Genomic DNA, 8,460 nt, shown 5'->3' on the forward strand with positions numbered 1-8,460 from the left:
GTTTTGGAGAAAAGCAAAGTCTTTTCGTTAGGCAAGTGCATAAAATGTCATCGATACAAAAAGAAATATCAGGTTTGTTTGTCGCAGTTCCTCCAGCTCTCTCCCTAGAAAATACGAATGTGTAGAGCTGGTGTCCCCATGATGAACAAACTAGTGTTTCAACGGTACAAAATTAAATGTTCCCTGATAAAAACATTCAAAACAATAAAGTCCATCGATAATATGCAGAAAACACACACACAGAGGCTTTCACAATATTTCGGATTGAGTTAGCCAAAGCACAACCGGATATTTCTGGTTTCATCCAGTCATATCCGGACAAAATGGTGTGGAATTCTTATGCAATGGACTGAGAAAATCAGAGTAAAACTGGTTTTGGAGAAAAGCAAAGTCTTTTCGTTAGGCAAGTGCATAAAATGTCATCGATACAAACAGAAATATCATGTTTGTTTGCCGCAGTTCCTCTAGCTTCCTCCCTAGAAATTACGAATGTGTAGAACTGGAGTCTCCATGTAGAACCAATTTGTGTTTCCCAGCACAACATTAAATGTTCCCTGATAAAAAACATTCAAAACAATAAATTCCATTGATAATATCCAGAAAACACAAACACAGAGGCATTCCCAATATTTCGGATTGAGTTAGCCAAAACACAACCGGATATTTCTCCTTTCATCCAGCCATATCCGGACAAAGTGGTGTGGAATTCGTAGGAAATGGACCGAGAAAATCCCAGTAAAAATGGTTTTGGAGAAAAGCAAAGTCTTTTCGTTAGGCAAGTGCATAAAATGTCATCGATACAAAAAGAAATATCAGGTTTGTTTGTCACAGTTCCTCCAGCTCTCTCCCTAGAAAATACGAATGTGTAGAGCTGGTGTCCCCATGATGAACAAACTAGTGTTTCAACGGTACAAAATTAAATGTTCCCTGATAAAAACATTCAAAACAATAAAGTGCATCGATAATATGCCGAAAACACACACACAGAGGCTTTCACAATATTTCGGATTGAGTTAGCCAAAGCACAACCGGATATTTCTGGTTTCATCCAGTCATATCCGGACAAAATGGTGTGGAATTCTTATGCAATGGACTGAGAAAATCAGAGTAAAAATGGTTTTGGAGAAAAGCAAAGTCTTTTCGTTAGGCAAGTGCATAAAATGTCATCGATACAAACAGAAATATCATGTTTGTTTGCCGCAGTTCCTCTAGCTTCCTCCCTAGAAATTACGAATGTGTAGAACTGGAGTCTCCATGTAGAACCAATTTGTGTTTCCCAGCACAACATTAAATGTTCCCTGATAAAAAACATTCAAAACAATAAATTCCATTGATAATATCCAGAAAACACAAACACAGAGGCATTCCCAATATTTCGGATTGAGTTAGCCAAAACTCAACCGGATATTTCTGGTTTCATCCAGCCATATCCGGACAAAGTGGTGTGGAATTCGTAGGAAATGGACCGAGAAAATCCCAGTAAAAATGGTTTTGGAGAAAAGCAAAGTCTTTTCGTTAGGCAAGTGCATAAAATGTCATCGATACAAAAAGAAATATCAGGTTTGTTTGTCACAGTTCCTCCAGCTCTCTCCCTAGAAAATACGAATGTGTAGAGCTGGTGTCCCCATGATGAACAAACTAGTGTTTCAACGGTACAAAATTAAATGTTCCCTGATAAAAACATTCAAAACAATAAAGTGCATCGATAATATGCAGAAAACACACACACAGAGGCTTTCACAATATTTCGGATTGAGTTAGCCAAAGCACAACCGGATATTTCTGGTTTCATCCAGTCATATCCGGACAAAATGGTGTGGAATTCTTATGCAATGGACTGAGAAAATCAGAGTAAAAATGGTTTTGGAGAAAAGCAAAGTCTTTTCGTTAGGCAAGTGCATAAAATGTCATCGATACAAACAGAAATATCATGTTTGTTTGCCGCAGTTCCTCTAGCTTCCTCCCTAGAAATTACGAATGTGTAGCACTGGAGTCTCCATGTAGAACCAATTTGTGTTTCCCAGCACAACATTAAATGTTCCCTGATAAAAAACATTCAAAACAATAAATTCCATTGATAATATCCAGAAAACACAAACACAGAGGCATTCCCAATATTTCGGATTGAGTTAGCCAAAACTCAACCGGATATTTCTGGTTTCATCCAGCCATATCCGGAAAAACTGGTGTGGAATTCGTAGGCAATGGACCGAGAAAATCCCAGTAAAAATGGTTTTGGAGAAAAGCAAAGTCTTTTCGTTAGGCAAGTGCATAAAATGTCATCGATACAAAAAGAAATATCAGGTTTGTTTGTCGCAGTTCCTCCAGCTCTCTCCCTAGAAAATACGAATGTGTAGAGCTGGTGTCCCCATGATGAACAAACTAGTGTTTCAACGGTACAAAATTAAATGTTCCCTGATAAAAACATTCAAAACAATAAAGTCCATCGATAATATGCAGAAAACACACACACAGAGGCTTTCACAATATTTCGGATTGAGTTAGCCAAAGCACAACCGGATATTTCTGGTTTCCTCCAGTCATATCCGGACAAAATGGTGTGGAATTCTTATGCAATGGACTGAGAAAATCAGAGTAAAATGGTTTTGGAGAAAAGCAAAGTCTTTTCGTTAGGCAAGTGCATAAAATGTCATCGATACAAACAGAAATATCATGTTTGTTTGCCGCAGTTCCTCTAGCTTCCTCCCTAGAAATTACGAATGTGTAGCACTGGAGTCTCCATGTAGAACCAATTAGTGTTTCCCAGCACAACATTAAATGTTCCCTGATAAAAAACATTCAAAACAATAAATTCCATTGATAATATCCAGAAAACACAAACACAGAGGCATTCCCAATATTTCGGATTGAGTTAGCCAAAACTCAACCGGATATTTCTGGTTTCATCCAGCCATATCCGGAAAAACTGGTGTGGAATTCGTAGGCAATGGACCGAGAAAATCCCAGTAAAAATGGTTTTGGAGAAAAGCAAATTCTTTTCGTTAGGCAAGTGCATAAAATGTCATCGATACAAAAAGAAATATCAGGTTTGTTTGTCGCAGTTCCTCCAGCTCTCTCCCTAGAAAATACGAATGTGTAGAGCTGGTGTCCCCATGATGAACAAACTAGTGTTTCAACGGTACAAAATTAAATGTTCCCTGATAAAAACATTCAAAACAATAAAGTCCATCGATAATATGCAGAAAACACACACACAGAGGCTTTCACAATATTTCGGATTGAGTTAGCCAAAGCACCACCGGATATTTCTGGTTTCATCCAGTCATATCCGGACAAAATGGTGTGGAATTCTTATGCAATGGACTGAGAAAATCAGAGTAAAACTGGTTTTGGAGAAAAGCAAAGTCTTTTCGTTAGGCAAGTGCATAAAATGTCATTGATACAAACAGAAATATCATGTTTGTTTGCCGCAGTTCCTCTAGCTTCCTCCCTAGAAATTACGAATGTGTAGCACTGGAGTCTCCATGTAGAACCAATTTGTGTTTCCCAGCACAACATTAAATGTTCCCTGATAAAAAACATTCAAAACAATAAATTCCATTGATAATATCCAGAAAACACACACACGGAGGCATTCCCAATATTTCGGATTGAGTTAGCCAAAACTCAACCGGATATTTCTGGTTTCATTTAGCCATATCCGGAAAAACTGGTGTGGAATTCGTAGGCAATGGACCGAGAAAATCCCAGTAAAAATGGTTTTGGAGAAAAGCAAAGTCTTTTCGTTAGGCAAGTGCATAAAATGTCATCGATACAAAAAGAAATATCAGGTTTGTTTGTCGCAGTTCCTCCAGCTCTCTCCCTAGAAAATATGAATGTGTAGAGCTGGTGTCCCCATGATGAACAAACTAGTGTTTCAACGGTACAAAATTAAATGCTCCCTGATAAAAACATTCAAAACAATAAAGTCCATCGATAATATGCAGAAAACACACACACAGAGGCTTTCACAATATTTCGGATTGAGTTAGCCAAAGCACAACCGGATATTTCTGGTTTCATCCAGCTATACCTAGAAAAACTGGTTTGGAATTCGTAGGCAATGGACCAGGAAAATCCCAGTAAAAATGGTTTTGGAGAAAAGCAAAGTCTTTTCGTTAGGCAAGTGCATAAAATGTCATCGATACAAAAAGAAATATCAGGTTTGTTTGTCGCAGTTCCTCCAGCTCTCTCCCTAGAAAATACGAATGTGTAGAGCTGGTGTCCCCATGATGAACAAACTAGTGTTTCAACGGTACAAAATTAAATGTTCCCTGATAAAAACATTCAAAACAATAAAGTCCATCGATAATATGCAGAAAACACACACACAGAGGCTTTCACAATATTTCGGATTGAGTTAGCCAAAGCACAACCGGATATTTCTGGTTTCATCCAGTCATATCCGGACAAAATGGTGTGGAATTCTTATGCAATGGACTGAGAAAATCAGAGTAAAATGGTTTTGGAGAAAAGCAAAGTCTTTTCGTTAGGCAAGTGCATAAAATGTCATCGATACAAACAGAAATATCATGTTTGTTTGCCGCAGTTCCTCTAGCTTCCTCCCTAGAAATTACAAATGTGTAGCACTGGAGTCTCCATGTAGAACCAATTTGTGTTTCCCAGCACAACATTAAATGTTCCCTGATAAAAAACATTCAAAACAATAAATTCCATTGATAATATCCAGAAAACACAAACAAAGAGGCATTCCCAATATTTCGGATTGAGTATGCCAAAACTCAACCGGATATTTCTGGTTTCATCCAGCCATATCCGGAAAAACTGGTGTGGAATTCGTAGGCAATGGACCGAGAAAATCACAGTAAAAATGGTTTTGGAGAAAAGCAAAGTCTTTTCGTTAGGCAAGTGCATAAAACGCCATCAATACAAACAGAAATATCATGTTTGTTTGTCGCAGTTCCTCTAGCTTTCTCCCTAGAAAATCCGAATCCATAGAGCTGATGTCTCCATGTGGAACCAATTAGTGTTTCCAAGCACAAAATTAAATGTTCCCTGATAAAAAACATTCAACACCATAAAGTCTGAGGATAATATCAGGAAAACACAAACACAGAGGCTGTAGCAATATCTGGGATTGAGTTAGCCAAAACACAACCGGATATTTCTCCTTTCATCCAGTCATATCCGGACAAAGTGGTGTGGAATTCTTAGGCAATGGACCGAGAAAATCCCAGTAAAAATGGTTTTGGAGAAAAGCAAATTCTTTTCGTTAGGCAAGTGCATAAAATGTCATCGATACAAAAAGAAATATCAGGTTTGTTTGTCGCAGTTCCTCCAGCTCTCTCCCTAGAAAATACGAATGTGTAGAGCTGGTGTCCCCATGATGAACAAACTAGTGTTTCAACGGTACAAAATTAAATGTTCCCTGATAAAAACATTCAAAACAATAAAGTCCATCGATAATATGCAGAAAACACACACACAGAGGCTTTCACAATATTTCGGATTGAGTTAGCCAAAGCACCACCGGATATTTCTGGTTTCATCCAGTCATATCCGGACAAAATGGTGTGGAATTCTTATGCAATGGACTGAGAAAATCAGAGCAAAACTGGTTTTGGAGAAAAGCAAAGTCTTTTCGTTAGGCAAGTGCATAAAATGTCATCGATACAAACAGAAATATCATGTTTGTTTGCCGCAGTTCCTCTAGCTTCCTCCCTAGAAATTACGAATGTGTAGCACTGGAGTCTCCATGGAGAACCAATTTGTGTTTCCCAGCACAACATTAAATGTTCCCTGATAAAAAACATTCAAAACAATAAATTCCATTGATAATATCCAGAAAACACAAACACAGAGGCATTCACAATATTTCGGATTGAGTTAGCCAAAACTCAACCGGATATTTCTGGTTTCATCCAGCCATATCCGGAAAAACTGGTGTGGAATTCGTAGGCAATGGACGGAGAAAATCCCAGTAAAAATGGTTTTGGAGAAAAGCAAATTCTTTTCGTTAGGCAAGTGCATTAAATGACATCGATACAAAAAGAAATATCAGGTTTGTTTGTCGCAGTTCCTCCAGCTCTCTCCCTAGAAAATACGAATGTGTAGAGCTGGTGTCCCCATGATGAACAAACTAGTGTTTCAACGGTACAAAATTAAATGTTCCCTGATAAAAACATTCAAAACAATAAAGTCCATCGATAATATGCAGAAAACACACACACAGAGGCTTTCACAATATTTCGGATTGAGTTAGCCAAAGCACAACCGGATATTTCTGGTTTCCTCCAGTCATATCCGGACAAAATGGTGTGGAATTCTTATGCAATGGACTGAGAAAATCAGAGTAAAATGGTTTTGGAGAAAAGCAAAGTCTTTTCGTTAGGCAAGTGCATAAAATGTCATCGATACAAACAGAAATATCATGTTTGTTTGCCGCAGTTCCTCTAGCTTCCTCCCTAGAAATTACGAATGTGTAGCACTGGAGTCTCCATGTAGAACCAATTAGTGTTTCCCAGCACAACATTAAATGTTCCCTGATAAAAAACATTCAAAACAATAAAGTCCATCGATAATATCCAGAAAACACAAACACAGAGGCATTCACAATATTTCGGATTGAGTTAGCCAAAACTCAACCGGATATTTCTGGTTTCATCCAGTCATATCCGGACAAAGTGGTGTGGAATTCGTAGGCAATGGACCGAGAAAATCCCAGTAAAAATGGTTTTGGAGAAAAGCAAAGTCTTTTCGTTAGGCAAGTGCATAAAATGTCATCTATACAAACAGAAATATCATGTTTGTTTGTCGCAGTTCCTCTAGCTTTCTCCCTAGAAAATACGAATGCGTAGAGCTGATGTCTCCATGTGGAACCAATTAGTGTTTCCAAGCACAAAATTAAATGTTCCCTGATAAAAAACATTCAACACCATAAAGTCTGAGGATACTATCAGGAAAACACAAACACAGAGGCTGTAGCAATATCTGGGATTGAGTTAGCCAAAACACAACCGGATATTTCTCCTTTCATCCAGTCATATCCGGACAAAGTGGTGTGGAATTCGTAGGCAATGGACTGAGAAAATCCCAGTAAAAATGGTTTTGGAGAAAAGCAAATTCTTTTCGTTAGGCAAGTGCATAAAATGTCATCGATACAAAAAGAAATATCAGGTTTGTTTGTCGCAGTTCCTCCAGCTCTCTCCCTAGAAAATACGAATGTGTAGAGCTGGTGTCCCCATGATGAACAAACTAGTGTTTCAACGGTACAAAATTAAATGTTCCCTGATGAAAACATTCAAAACAATAAAGTCCATCGATAATATCCAGAAAACACACACACAGAGACTTTCACAATATTTCAGATTGAGTTAGCCAAAGCACAACCGGATATTTCTGGTTTCATCCAGTCATATCCGGACAAAATGCTGTGGAATTCTTAGGCAATGGACTGAGAAAATCAGAGTAAAACTGGTTTTGGAGAAAAGCAAAGTCTTTTCGTTAGGCAAGTGCATAAAATGTCATCGATACAAACAGAAATATCATGTTTGTTTGCCGCAGTTCCTCTAGCTTCCTCCCTAGAAATTACGAATGTGTAGCACTGGAGTCTCCATGTAGAACCAATTTGTGTTTCCCAGCACAACATTAAATGTTCCCTGATAAAAAACATTCAAAACAATAAATTCCATTGATAATATCCAGAAAACACAAACACAGAGGCATTCCCAATATTTCGGATTGAGTTAGCCAAAACTCAACCGGATATTTCTGGTTTCATCCAGCCATATCCGGAAAAACTGGTGTGGAATTCGTAGGCAATGGACCGAGAAAATCACAGTAAAAATGGTTTTGGAGAAAAGCAAAGTCTTTTCGTTAGGCAAGTGCATAAAATGTCATCGATACAAAAAGAAATATCAGGTTTGTTTGTCGCAGTTCCTCCAGCTCTCTCCCCAGAAAATATGAATGTGTAGAGCTGGTGTCCCCATGATGAACAAACTAGTGTTTCAACGGTACAAAATTAAATGTTCCCTGATAAAAACATTCAAAACAATAAAGTCCATCGATAATATGCAGAAAACACACACACAGAGGCTTTCACAATATTTCTGATTGAGTTAGCCAAAGCACAACCGGATATTTCTGGTTTCATCCAGTCATATCCGGACAAAATGGTGTGGAATTCTTATGCAATGGACTGAGAAAATCAGAGTAAAACTGGTTTTGGAGAAAAGCAAAGTCTTTTCGTTAGGCAAGTGCATAAAATGTCATCGATACAAACAGAAATATCATGTTTGTTTGCCGCAGTTCCTCTAGCTTCCTCCCTAGAAATTACGAATGTGTAGCACTGGAGTCTCCATGTAGAACCAATTAGTGTTTCCCAGCACAACATTAAATGTTCCCTGATAAAAAAAAATTCAAAACAATAAAGTCCATCGATAATATCCAGAAAACACAAACACAGAGGCATTCACAATATTTCGGATTGAGTTAGCCAAA

Source organism: Lepus europaeus, unplaced genomic scaffold (genome assembly GCF_033115175.1).
Source record: "Lepus europaeus isolate LE1 unplaced genomic scaffold, mLepTim1.pri SCAFFOLD_84, whole genome shotgun sequence".
NCBI classification, from domain to species: Eukaryota; Metazoa; Chordata; class Mammalia; order Lagomorpha; family Leporidae; genus Lepus; species Lepus europaeus.